Source organism: Narcine bancroftii, chromosome 9 (genome assembly GCF_036971445.1).
Source record: "Narcine bancroftii isolate sNarBan1 chromosome 9, sNarBan1.hap1, whole genome shotgun sequence".
In the NCBI taxonomy this organism is placed as follows: Eukaryota; Metazoa; Chordata; class Chondrichthyes; order Torpediniformes; family Narcinidae; genus Narcine; species Narcine bancroftii.
In genome coordinates, this window is record NC_091477.1 from 113,703,877 (window position 1) to 113,718,812 (window position 14,936).

The window sequence follows — 14,936 nt, forward strand, 5'->3', positions numbered from 1 at the left end:
TGCTAGCCTTCTGAGAAGGTTGTAGGGCCATGGTGCAATGCACAGACCCGCATGCAGTGCCCAGAAAGGGAATGACCACTCTTGGGCCATTGCTGTATTTTACCCTCTTTGCCAATCCTTTGCAGGTGAATGTCCTGTCATTGGCTGGGCTGAGCCTCAGGTTTCTGGGAAATGCTGAGGCATAAGTTTCCACGAACTTATATTTGAAATCTTAAATGAAACTAGCAAGTATTAGAAATATTCAGTTGCAGTGAGAACAGAAGAACGTCAGAGATGAGACATTTTTGAAACAACCCAATGGAGGGCATTCAAAGGCATTGGCCCATTACCCTCTCGTCTGTTTCCCCCCCCACCCCCTTTATTAGAGTCAGAGAGTTGAACAGAGAAATAGGCCCTTCATCCCTTTGTGTTGATACTAACCATCAAGCCTATCTGCACAAATCCTATTTGCCTGCTTTGTTTATTCAAGAACCCAACCAGATACTTATAAATGCCATTAATAGTCCTGCCTTCATCATCTCCTCTGGCACCTATTCTGGTCACTCAGATGTTGTCTATTTGGACTTTAGTAAAGCTTTTGACAAAGTTCCCCACAGGAGGTTAGGAAAAAAGGTGGAGGCATTAGGTATAAATAAAGAGGTAGTGAAATGGATTCAGCAGTGGTTGGATGGGAGATGTCAGAGAGTAGTGGTAGAAAATTGTTTGTCCAGTTGGAGGCCGGTGACTAGTGGAGTTCCTCAGGGTTCGGACCTGGGTCCACTATTATTTGTTATATATATGTATCCCTCAGATCTCCTTTAAACATCCATTTTATACAACCTATTATAGGGAATAGATACTGGATATCTATCTTATCCATGCCTTTGGCATTTTTATCTTATCACTTTCCTTTCCATTTACTCTTCCCCTATCCCTGCTTTTCTTTTTTGGTTAGACAAGAAAACAAAATGATTAAAATGAGTAAATGGAAGGACTCAGTGGGTCTGACAGCGCACATGGAGAGAAACCGTCAGACAACATTTTGGATCAGGACCCTTTAATGAGAGTAAAGTGGCCAGCCAATAAATGGAGTGAGAGGGGCCAGAAATGAGAGGATATTGGACAAGTTGAAGTGGGAGAGGTGAAGAAACTATCAGACAGAGAGAGAGAGAAAAAAATGTAAAGTGAAATTAAACTAATGGGAACAGAGTTATTGCATTGGGATCAGGGTTATCTAAAATTAGAAATTTCATTGTTCATGCCATTAGATTTTAGGAAGAACATGATGTTTTTCCTCATTATTATTTGGCCTCCCCCTATCAATGGGGGAGGCTGAGGACAAATTATGCAAATTAAATGAACAGCTGCCCCCAATATTCTTAATGCAAGAACTGTGGTTCAAGCAAAATTACAGACTTGTTCATGGCTTCTCTCAAGGGAGGTAGGAAATCTTAACAAATTATATATATTTAAATTTGATTAGGAACATTTGGCTCACTAATTCTCAGCTTGCTTTTCTGGCAACTTTTAAAAGTGGTTATGTTACCTTTATCTTCTCTTTAATGCTACCTTGCCCAGTACAATTGGTGTTAACAGATTGATTCCAGCCTGAAGATTTGTTCATCTCCCCTCCTCTCTCAATGTGGTGGCATGTACTGTGGAATGGAGTTGCCCTCTGCAGAAGATGGCTCTTTGGCCCATTATGTTGGTGCTGGTTCTTGAATTGGCCTGACCAATTTATTGGGTGGAATAGTTAACATGGAGTGGAAAGGTTAGTGTTGCAGTTAGCACGATGCTGTTACAGTGCCAGAGTCTGGGGGTTTGAATCCATCTTTCTCTGTGAGGAGTTTGTAGGTTCTCCCTGTGTCTGTGTGGGTTTCTTTTGGGTGCTGTGGTTTCTTCCCACCCCTCAATATGGTCAATTGAGGTGTAATTGAGTGGCATGGTCTCAAGGGCTAGAAGGGCCTGTTACTGTACTGTATGTCTAAATATAAAGTCATTAAAAAAAATCCAGTGCCCTATTCTTGCCCCCACGGCTCTATGAATTTATTTTCTTTAACCTTATGGTTGCAGAGTAGTGGTGTTTTATTTCTGTGTCGGCCATGAGCTGGAAAAGCAGAAGAAATAGAAAGAAGCAAGCAATTCTACCTAATCGACAGGCAAACCCAACTACTGAAGGCTTCTCCAATGTACTTGAACAAATCAAAGAATTTATTGATGCAGGATTTAAATATCTAGATCAGGGGTATCAAACTCAAATTCACAGAGGGCCAAAATTAAAAACTTGGACTAAGTCGTGGACCAAACTAAATATTTATTGAAAATTTTCAACAACGTCTTCATGTTTTCTCTTCTTTCAACATATGTAATGTTAAACTTTTTCTTATTAAAATAAATGTTTAATAATAGTTTTGGTTAAACTCTTCAGAAGAAGCATTAACAAATGAGAAATAAAATATTCAATAAATAATATTTCTCTATAGCCTTTAAGCTCCTTTTAAATGTTTTTTTTTTTCACAAGCCAACAAGTCAAAAAAATAACAACTTGCTTCAATGAAAATCCAATCTTTCAACTATGAACAGTCCAAAGTTAACCAAAGAAAATATTAATCCAAGCTTAGCTTGCTACACTGATTTACTCTGATGCACCTGGGTCTAAACCAGATACTTGGCATCTCTTCTTAGATGCAAGTTCATCAAACTCTGGGGTCAGAGTTTGCCTCCCACCTGTCTTGAAAGGTCCTATTTTCTGTCTTTCGTTTGGCCATTTTTCGTAAGGGGTTTATTACATGTGAGTTAGGTGACAGGTTACAGATGCTAAGGAAAGTAAAGTGAGGAGGTGGGGGCAATTAGTGGGCTGAGGGGCAGGTGCCAATGCATTTGCAAAGCATTCTGGGATTTGTAGTATTAGCTGTGCATGCACTATACTGGCACGGCGGCAGGTAGGCCAGCTCTAATATATTTGATATGATCTTGCGGGCCAAATATAATTATATCACGAGCCAAATTTGGCCTGCGGGCCTGAGTCTAGATCATAGGCTTTTGGCACTGGAAAATCGACTTGCGCAGGTCTGTCATTCTACAGATGTACTAGATGAGCATTTGATCTTAGCAGAATCTGCTTAACGAATTTGAATGACAGTGTCTGCTACCTGGAAGACAATAATGAGAAACTAATGGCGAGAATGATCAATTTGGAAAGCCAAAGTAGGCTGCAGGCCCTGCACATTGTTTGGCTGAAGATACTGAAACTGGTTTGCTTACTAAATTTTTCTCTGATTTGGTGGTAACAGTGTTTGGGGATGAGATGTTTGCAACACCACCATAGCTTGACGGTGCACATAATTCGTTATTGCCCAAGTCTAAATCAGGGCAAAATCCACGTTTGGTGGTTGTATGACCACCACATTGCTATCAAACAAAGGAACTGCTGATCTGTGAAACCCGTCGTAAAGGTATCCTGTAATACCATGGAAAAAAATTTAAAATCATGGAAGATTACTCTCCCAAAGTTATGAAGCAGCAAGTCGTCTATAGGGAAGTTATGTTGGAGTTATACAAACTTGGGTGTAAGCCTTCAGTGTTGTCCCCAGCATGTCTTCACATTTCTCCTCCCAGCAGGAGCAAGAAATGGTTTGGTTCAGAGGAGGATGCTTGAGAGGGCATTCGCAACCTTCCTGTTCCAATTCCTAAATGACATTGTGACAGATCTATATACAATATAAAATACAACATCATCTGTCATGACTTTCTCTTTTTTTCTGTTGAATGGTTGCTTTGAACTGATGATTGAATTTTAATATTTTAAAGGTTCATTCATTTGTTTTTAAGGCTTTCACAGGGAAAGCATTATTATGGTGAGTTGATTTAATTTGGAGTGGTTGAAGGAAAATAATTCAACACACTTTGATTGTATTTATGGTTAAGATTGTTCTATCAAAAATAGGATTTTTTAATATATCCTGTAACATTTTAAAGACAAACTTCACGAAGTCTAATTTTTTTTGATGAGTACTGTATTTAGACTAAACGTGTCTTATTTTGGTTTGTTATGAACAGCTGTGGGGGGTAATGTTTATTATTTTGCTTTAGAGGAAAATCTCTACTGGAAGATGATGAGTTCCTACAATTAATTGATGCGCAGTCAGTCTATTTGAAGCCTTGGGGGTAGCATCATGTGTTTTGCGCTGCCATGATGCTTTATTGTTATGGTTTCTTTTGGTTCCAGCTTGTATAGTTATGCTCTCTGTTTTAATAAGGCCATCTGCAGGCTAGAGGTCATTGTGTATGCTTCACAAACTCTTCTCTACACATGCCTGTTGGAATTTCTGAAATTAGTTTTACTGTTAATGTATACTTTTTATAATTGAGTGACCATGGCTTATCCTACTAAGTTTCAGAACTGGAATGTGAAAGGCCTAAATCATCCAGTAAAACAAAGGAAGATGTCTTCACATTTTAACGCTGCGATTAAATTTTTACAGGAGACACACATGTGGCAATGATGTTTTGGGCCTGATATCATGGTAGAAAGGGGAGCAATATCATTCTTTCTTTCAAGCTAAATCTAGAGGGGTATTGATCATTATTAATCAGAAAATTCCTTTTAATATGCATAATATTGTTTTGGATTCTAATGATAATTTTGTTATTGTTTCAGGGAAATTAAATGATAAAATGATAGTTTTTGCAAATGTTTATGCTCCTCATGTTGATGATCAGGGTTTTTTATTTTTTTAAATATTTTTGATTTTACAGACAACACAGAACATTCATACCCTTTTACAGTGTATATTATACCAAATCTTCCCCCATCCCTCCCCATACCCCTCATCCCCCCCCTCCCACCCCAAAATTATAAATCAACAAACACATGCTAGTTACAAAAGAAAATAAAACACAACAGAATGGCAATGGTTATAGACGGGTCACAGAAATAATCCAAAGATCATAAGCCAAGAAGATGCCCAAACTGATCTAGGGTTTTTTGAAACTTATTTTTACTTCCTTGCTGAATTTAAGTTTATATTTGCTTATTCTATGCAGGGATTTCAACTGCTAGTTGGACCTTATCCTAGGTCTTTCATCTTCTAAACAGCTACATTTAACAAATCTGCCTCATTAATACATTATTTTCTATCAGATTATGGTGTTTCAGATGTTTGGCTTTTTTAAATCCTACTAATAGAGAGTAGATATTTTCCCCCAAGTTCATCACACTCACTCACATATTGATTACTTTTTTTGAACTGATAATCATTTAATTTCATTAACTCTTTTTTGTGAATACCACCGTATTGTACTGTCTGATTCCACCCCTCTTAAAATTCCATTGAGTCTTCCTAATTTTCCTCAAGATAGAAGGCACTAGCACTTTAATTTATTCTTATTATCAGATAAGGACTTTGTGAAATTTATGGAAGAACAGGTAGTTTTTTGTTTTGATACTAATCTCTCCTTGGAGATCTCTAGTTTAATTATGTAGGATTCTTTGAAGTCCTTTCTTAGGGGGCAAGTCACTTTGTATCCTGTTAATGAAAAAGGAAGACTAATAAAGAAAGGTGTGACTTAATTGAACAATTTAAACAGATCAACAGAACAGATCAACAATACACTCAAATTAAAAACTCAGAAGTACACCAAAAACTGATTGAATTTAAAACTAAATTTGATCTTCTCTCAACATACCCAGTCACATGTCAACTTTTGAAATCTATAAGTCAATTTTACATTCATGGTGATAAATCTGGTAAGTTTCTGGCTAACCATTTGAGAGGATTTTGTGATAAATGTCAAATCATAAAGGTCTGTAAAGATAAAGATAATGACTTCAGATTTGGAGTAAATGATACATTTAAAAGATTCTACTCCAAACTGTACTTTTCTGAATGTATGAATGACAGTAATTTGATGGAAATTTTTTTAGCTTGAATATCCAAGATTTCTTCAGGTAATCAAATCAGACTGGATGAATCTATCTCACAAGATGAAATAGAGGTTGCTATTTCCTCATTACAATCTGGAAAGGGCCCTGAACCCAATGGGTTACCTGTGAAATTTAAAAAAAAAATTCTCAATTGCTCACACCCCACTTGAACGTGGTGTTTTTAGATTTGTTTAAATAGAGTAAACTTCCAGCTTCATTTAATAAGGATTGCATATCTTCAATTACATCAAAAGATAAAGATACAACCAAATGTTCCTCCTATAGACAGATCTCCTTATTGAATGTTGATGCTAAAATTTTAGCCAATAGGATGGAGAACATTTTTCCATCAGTTATTTCTCATGTTCAGACAGGGGTTATTTAAAAACCAATATTCATATTTTAATATACATTGCTTAATGAATATTATGTATTCTTTCATTGGATGCAGAAAAAGCTTTTGATTGAATTGAATGGGCATATCTGTTTACAACTCTTGAAAAATTTAACTTTGGTTCTGATTTTTATTACATGGGTTAAATTATTGTACTGAGGGCCATCCACCACAATTCTTACTAATTTACAACAATCTCAGCCTTACAATTTGCAATATGGCCCTCATCAAGGATGCCTGTAAATCCTTTATTATTTGATCTGATGATTGCATTTCGAGAGTGCAAGAACATCTTGGGGATTGGAGAAAAGGGATTGAACTTCCATTTCCAGGATATAAATTGAATCTGCATAGACGTGAACTTCTTCCATTGATTTCTCTGCAGCAATGTATGATGGTTTTCCTTTTAAGATTGTTAAAAATGTTCTGGACTTCTCCTAGTGTAGAAAAATATAAGAGAGAGGTTTTTCCATACTTTGTCAAAAAATTTTAATATAGATTTAACACTAAATCCTTTGGCCCTTTTTGGTAGAATGGGAGAGAGTGCTTCTTCTTCGTCTCTGGTTCAGAGTCGTGCCATTTTTCCTCTCTTTTGGTGAGGTGTGTGATTTTACTGAAATGAAAAGATGCTGCTCCACCTACTCATGGCCAGTGGTTGTTTGACATCATGTCCTGTTTGAATATGGAAAAGACTGGTTGTTCAGTTACTCATCCAGATATAAGATTTCAGACGTTATGGGGGTCATTTATGACACACTTTCTTACTTAATAATCTCACTTCAATGTCTGACTCGTATCTTTTCCACGTTTTTTTTTAAATATTTTTTTCTACCTTCATTTTTCTTTTAATTTCAATATATATACCATCTGGCAACACTGTTAGGCAGGGGTTTTGTGATTTTTCTCCTGTTATTATTTAAAAAAAATATTTAGAATAATATACAATTTTTGTCCATTTTATTATTTTTTTGTAACCATATAATTTTATTGAATTGCATTTTTTAAATGTTCTTTATTAAAATCAATAAAATATTTGAAAAAGAGAATTCTTGAATTGAAATATTGTATAATTTGGTGGCCTGTATGTTAAGGCTCTAAGTTTTGGAATCCTTTAAATTAACCTCTCTGCATCTTCAGCTCTCTGGCCTCATGTAAAGCCCTCTCTAACCCAATAGCTCTCAACCTTTTTCTTTCCACTCACTGTAGGTGTTCTGTGGTTAGTTAAGGTGGCATGTGAGTGGAAAGAAAGAAGTTGAGACTCACTGCCCTAACTACATTATAGCAACGACTGCACTTTTTTCACTTTGGGGACATTCTGAAAGGAACAGGAAGTGTTACTGGTGCATGTCTTTCTTCTGGTAAAAGTTCATCACCATGACTTTGCTCTCATTGAGAATCCCAATCATTCTGAAAGGGGCGAAGTGCTGAATTTTACCAGGGCAGTGGACAATTCTTTTGTCAAAAGAGGCCAAATGGATTTCTTTGATTGCTCCAACCTTGCTGATGAGTGTTTAATTGCCATCATATGCCATTTGTTAACCTAGTTTTCCACACAGGGAGGCAAGTTCAGGCAAATCACCTTGATTATTACCAATAAGGTATAGGTTTCTCTCGCAGATTTAGCAGTTGTAGACAAATGATTGTGGGGGTTCATGTGTCTAAGGGAGGGGTTATTCAAAGTTTTGTTCACTGTCTTCCTTTAAAGGTTAAGTGAAATGAGGAGCAAAGTGGGTAGCCACAGGACAATGCAGTGACACAGCAAGTGGAGCCACTGCCTCAGAACACCGGAAACCCAGATTCAATTCTGAGCTTGGAAGCTGCATGCAATACACGATTGTGCTAGAGAAACTCAGCAGGTCACACAGCATCGATAGGAAGTAAAAGGCAGCCCACCATTTTGGGCCTAAGCCCTTTGTCAGCTTATTTTGTCTTATTCTGACGAAGGGCCCTGGCTCAAAATGTAAGTTAGCCTTTACTTCCTATGGATGCTGTGTGACTTGCTGAGTTTCTCCAGTACGTTTGTGTTTTGCACTCGACTGCAGACTTTCTTATTTAACTTGTGTGTGGAGTCAATACCTTCTCCCTGTGATGGTGATTTTTTTTTTCCTTTCCCCCCCCCCCCACCCCCTCTGGGTGTTCTCATTTCCTTCCACATCACAACAACGTGCTGGTTAATTGACCAATGGTGAATCAGTGAGTGGTAGAATCGAGGGGAACCGATGAGAATGTGGGGAGAATGAAAAAATATGGTTTGTGTAGGATTAATGTATGGGTGGTTGTAGGTTGGCACAGATCTAGTGGGCTGAAGGGCCCGTTTTTCTGAAGAATCTCCTGGGGGTGAGGAGGGTTTGGGAATCGAGTAGTTCCAATATCCTTTCTGCCTTGCATATTCACCTGGATAATAATGGGAGAGGAACAACTTGAGTGTAGAGTTATGCTAAGGTAACTGGATGCAGCAAGTGAGTTGGCATCACAATGGTCACGGTCACCTCTAGGTTCCAACATTTCTGTACAAAACCTGGGTGAGATTAATGTGAAGAACAGACTGTGTATTCAGCATAATTTCACCATAAGTAAGTTAGAGAAACCTCTGGGCCTTTTAATTCAAGAGCGTCCAGTTACTTGCACTCAGCCACGCATTGATAGAAAGTTTTGCACTTGGATAAAATGTTCCAAAGGGATTTGCAGGCAATGAAGTATTTTTTTGAATTGCAGTCATTATTATAATAAATAAAATCGGTGAGCTGACTTGGACATGGGAAATGTTTCTGTGATGTCAGTCCAGAGAGAAATAATTGGTCAGTACACAGGGAAAGATTTCTTCAAACTGCTGCCAAATCACTATGTCCACTTGAGGGAGGGAATTTAGCTTCATTTTAACAACATCCTTCTGAAACAACAGCATTGAGTCGAAGTTTCTGGATTGGATTTTCAAGATCTCTGTGTGACTCCTATTCTGGGGCAAGAGTTCATTTAGCACCATGACTAATGTACAGTTCCACCTCCAAATGCCAAACCATTGTGAACAGTAATAATTCTTCCCAAAAGCTATTGTTAGTGGTGTTTCCTCAACAGGAAACGTCTACTGATCTTCCCCCTCGTCGCCCAACCACACATCATCACCATGTCAATAAACATCCATGGCAAGAACTTGGAAAAACTTTGAACGCTTTCTCTCTGGCAGGGGCAGCCTCCAAGTGGAAGGCAGACCTTGATGACAAATTTACTTGCTCTGGTTTCCCGTACTCCAGTTCAGCTTTCAGTCGTTTTACAAAGGAATGTTTAGTATGGTACCTGGGCCTAGTCTACTTGTAGTAAGTAACCCAAAGAGAGTTTGCATTTCTGCACAATCTCCAAACTCTCTGGTAGCATAAACAAGGAGAATCAAGGGTGTAATTGAGCTAGTGGGACAGAAGGGCCTGTAACCATGCTGTAAGTCTTTAAACAGTGGGCCTGAAACCAGCAAGATCCATCATGGGAAGTCATTTCCAGGAGGTAAGAGAAATGCTTCAAAGTTGTCTTTAAAGCTTCCTTAAAAACAAATATTGGAACTACTTGATTCCCAAACCCTCCTCACCCCCAAGAGATTCTTCTGAGAAATGGGCCCTTCAGCCCACTAGATCTGTGCCAACCCACAACCACCCATATATTGATCCTACACAAACCTCATTTTTAATTCTCCCCACATTCTCATCAGCTCCCCTTGATTCTACCACTCACTGATTCACCATTGGTCAATTAACCAGCATGTTCTTGTGATGTGGGAGGAAACCAGAACACCCAGAGAGGGAAAATCACAGGGAGAAGGTATTAATTCCACACACGCAACATCCAAGTTAAACAAGAAAGTCTGCAGTTGCTAGGGTCGAGAGTAAAAACCCTTGAAAACTTGATGGGGTTCCTGGCCAGTGACTGAGGTGAATGGGAAGGCATTGAGAACTGGAGACCTCCTGACAGGAACAAGTGGAGTCCAGTGGAAATGCTTCCAGGCAAACAACTCACCTGGCCTATGAAACTCCTGTCCCATCTGTTATAGCCTGTGGGTTCCAACTTGGACTCATCAACTTCCTCTGGAATCGAAGAGCAGTAATAAGTCATCCTCCAACTTGATGGACAGCATAAGAAAACGATTCTTGAAAATTCGCAATGAGACTGATAATTCCGATCAAGTGGGAGAATGGAAGGCGAGCGTGGGAGTATTGTTAAGTTGCTTGATTGGGAGTTGTATCTGGGGGCTGCCAAAACTGTTGTATAATAAGTTGCCTTGGTTACTGTTGCCTGTGGTGTCACCTATGAGCGTTATGTAAACTATGGGCTGTCTGCAAAGAAGCATTGTTCTCCTGCACTTGCAAAAGGTTTGCCTTTGGTTACATTCTCCACTAATATCCCTTTGTACGTTTATGTGTGCAGTGCATCATTTGGACATGATTGATATGTGAGTAAATGGCGAGTCCGAACATTTAATTCATTGTGGAAGTGTTATTTATTCAGCAGGACATCAGGAGATTATAGCAGGTGCAACATCTTCATTGTCCTCCAGACAAATATTTTGGCTTGATATTTAATTCAAATGAAGAAAATTGTGAAATGGAGCTGGAATAGGCTACACAGGTGCTTAATCTGTTATCCAGGATTCTGAACACCGGCAACCTTCAAAAACTGGCACTATTTTTGGTAGATGACATCTGCCCATCAAATATGGTTTTTACACATAAGAAATGTTAATTTTCCATAGTAAATTCTCCATTTTCAGAGAGGGACCCCCCCCCCCCCCAGTCCTCCATCTTACCTTCTGTCTTTCCTTCAGTGGAAAGTGATTCTCGGCCCCCAGCACACGGTGGGATAGAAGAGGCGACAACTGGCTCAAGGCTGTCATTGCTCTCGCATTCGAGCCATCATCTTCGAACTGGTGTGGCGCTCTGGGCTTGGCAGCACTGCATCCTTGTTGGCACATTGAGAGTTAGATGGGGAAGGGGGGACACGATGGATGGTGCTGTGCTACTGGGGTGTATCTGAGGGCCGGCCCGACGAGCTGGTGGAGTGCCTGAAAGCCGCTGGCACTTGGCTCCAATGCCCTGATGGCCCAATCCTCCTGCAGCTCTGCACCAAAGAGGTGGCTGCTCTGGCCGGAGCCATGGCCTCTCATGCCAGAGTCCACTTGACCCTGATTGTCCACCTTGGTCCAGCCTTCTGCCCTACTTGGCTACCAGCTTGAAGCAGCTGACAAGGGCCATCATTTTGGCTGAGCTCCTGGGCCACCCCGACCTCCACCTGACTGAAGCATTGGTAGACAGCCTCCTGTATGGCACACGGCTCAGCCCAGTCAGCACCCTCCACCCAACCTGCGCTCAGCCTAGCCTAGGGTGCAAAATAATCTAGCCTTGGTGAGCAAAGGACAGATGGCCAGGAGGGACATAAGGCAGGGTCTAGGGGACAAGGCATTTGCTTAAAGGGACCGAAATCAAAACTATTCCAAAATCTGGAAGATTCGGCAAGTAGCTGGTCCCAATGATCCTGGATAAAAGGTTAGGCATCTGTATATCACTTCTTGAATTCTCTGTCATTCTATGTGATCAAAGCTGATCTGCTCAGCTCCGATTGTCTGCTTTACTCCTATAATTCTTGATTTCCCCCAAATCTGGAGTGTATTTAATAAGCTGTCTCCACCAGTCTCTGGGGTAGATAATTCCAAAGTTTCACAAATCTCAGGGAAGAAATTATTTCATTCTAAATTGGTAACTATTTTAAAAGTGGATAGTCTACAAATATAAAATGCAACACTCCCTACACCTGCATCTGGGATCAATCAAGATTATATCATCAAAACCAAACAGTGAGCATTGAAGATACAACTTCCGTCTGAGGTAAAAATGCTCTCATTTGATTTTGAGGGAGGTTGCAGAGTAAAAGAATGATTCTAAATGGTGAATCCCTTCTCCTGTGATTGCACCCACTCAAGATGTTCGTGATTGTAGGGAGACCAGGTGTATAGGCATCCATAGACTGAAGTTTTGTTACAGGGCTGGATTCTTACACATTGAATACTTCAGAGTCTTCTGTCTCGATTTCAGCACAAATTGCATGTATTCCTTGTCCTGAAACTGAGGAGAGTTTCATGCTTTGTATTCATTGTTCCTCATCCTTGTTCATCCAGTGATACAGTGGTCTGAGTATGATTACAGGCTCCGGCAGGAATTGTGTGTAACACTGCACCACCTTTTATTTGCCTCAATTCCACGTCACTTTGAACTCACAGATATAATTTCCTACTTCTTGTGTTTCCACTGTTTCTTTTTGACAGTACACTTCCATTTTCTGTGGCAAAGATCAGTTCATCTGTGTTATCGAAGCATCGATGCTTGACTTGCACATTTTATTCACGGTCTCATAGCAGGTTGTGCATGAGCGTGTATTGATGTTGGGTAACTGTCTTTATTAACGTGCAATTTGTTGCAGCATGTGATTTATGGTGTGAAAAATAAAAAATTTAAAAAAAAAAGAAGAGGTCCAATTTTGAGTGCCTTTGGATCTCTGAAGCCTGTACACAAGTTGTACAATGGTCAGCAACAATGATTCACTGTCTATGGCCTGCTTTGGTACTGTATGGTTTGGAAGTCTGTGGTGGTACATCACCTGCCTACTGCAGGGGGCAACCTCTGTACCTGCAGGTGAGTAAGGGGACAGGACAACACCTGGCCGGCTGCCAATCAGTCGGCATAAATGGATCAAGCCCCACTCGGTCGGGTGTCAATCACCCTCCGGGATATAAGCCTGCGCCGGCCTCCCGAGGCCTCACGCTGAGTTGCTGCAGCCACAGACAGCCTGACTCTGTGGAGGTTTTTGTGGATTAAAGCCTGTTGTTCAGCCTTTACCTTGTGTATGTCCGATTCTGTCTAACAGCGCACCACAAAGTCCCCACGTAGCAGTTACATCTGTCCTTGGCATAGCAATTTATTGTCATGGGCCCCTCACTGTGCTTGTTAATGACATTCCAGTCTATCCTGTTCCTTCTTCCCTTGACATGTTGGATTTTATTGCCACTGATGTGAGCTTTGCTTTTGGCCTGCTGCAAATTTTTGCTTTGTACCCAGTTATGCCATTTGAGCTCTGTTTGAATACATCACTATCTCAGGGTATGGCTGTTGATGGAATTTATTGCAGACTGAATGAATGTCTGTGATGCAATTACATTATTGAGAACCAGCAACACCGCATGATTCTCTAATCCAATTGTATTATATCAAAAGCACCCACACAAAGACCAAGAAAACAAAATATCCTTGTTTATTGAAACATCATAGTCCTCAATTTCTATTCGAATTAGTCTCTACCTTCAAGAGTCCTTTATTGCCATGTACTGAAATGCTCAAAATTTATCAACCTTTGCTTGTCATCAATCCCACTGAGGATATGACATGCTTCGATGAGATTTATTTTGATGATGCAGTATGGTAGAAGGCCCTTCTAGCTCATGAGATGCATGCCACTCAATTAACCTACCAACCCCAGATGTTTTGGAAGGCGGGAGGAAACCGTAGCACCCAGAGAAAACCCACATGGGTCGCGGGGAGAATGTTCAAACCCCTTCCAATAGCATTGGATTCGAACCTTCAAACCCCTTCCAATAGCATTGGATTCGAACCTGGGTCGCTGGCATCATAATAGCTTTGTACTAACCCCTACTCTATCTGTGCCATCCGCTTGCCTCTTATTCTTGGCTTCACTGGGTATCGGCCAGTAACCGTCAATCTTCCTTCGCAACACTAAACCCGTTATCCTTTGAATAAGCCCAGAAAATCTGTGCCTCGCCATCTCCATGGCAAATGTATTCCTTTCAGTTCCAGCTTCCTTCATCTCAACATCATCTCGAGATGCCAATTAACTGTGCTTGGTATCTGATGATTACAAGCAACTTTAATCACAATAACTTTATTATTTTCCTATTTGTGATGAGGGACTTGTAATTTCTTTTTGAACAATTAACAAATTCAACATTACCTTAATTAAAGCTGCCTGGTACAGGTCACCTTCAAGGTACTGTAAAGCTAATGTGCCCTTTATGAATGAATAATACATATGAATATCAATTTGTTAGAATGCAAATACAGATTGTCAGATCTCTCTCTACCTCCAAACCACTTAGAAAATGTGTAGAAAGTATTTCCTTTCATTTATGTCACCTAATTATGGTGCGAACCTGCTGTCAGCCATCTGCTAGCTCAACAGAGGGCAGAAGGGCATTTTATCATTCATTTTATCTTGTTAGTTTCTGCTTCTAATGTACTTAATCTGTGTAGAATGGAAGCACTCAGGGAGGAAAGGTGATGAAGTACACTTCTGCCAAACTTGACCTCTCCCTAGATAGAGAAAAGGGGGTTGGAAATGAGATGAGTCGATGAATTTCAATAACCATTTTTAAAAATGCTATTTTCATTAAACGGGAAGCCTGAGCTGTTGAATTTAAAGCATAAACTATCTCCAAACACACACACAATCTAGAAAGAAAGACATTTCATGCATCATCCACTGCACAAGGTTATTCATTATAGGATGCCTTTTAAAACTACATTGTCAGTATTTAACATGACTGTGGTTTACAATGCAATTCCTGTTCCTTCTCGCTGAGACTTGTACACT

At 39.9% G+C, this 14,936-nt stretch overlaps 1 long non-coding RNA gene across 1 annotated transcript in view; it reads left to right on the forward strand.

Moving 5' to 3' along the window:
- The first annotated feature begins 10,653 nt into the window (after positions 1-10,653).
- The window catches only part of LOC138743066 (uncharacterized), a 116,196-nt gene continuing 111,913 nt past the window's right edge, over positions 10,654-14,936 (forward strand). Inside the window, exon 1 of the long non-coding RNA XR_011344635.1 lies at positions 10,654-10,734. This is a non-coding gene — a long non-coding RNA (uncharacterized lncRNA). The remainder of the gene's footprint in view (positions 10,735-14,936) is intronic.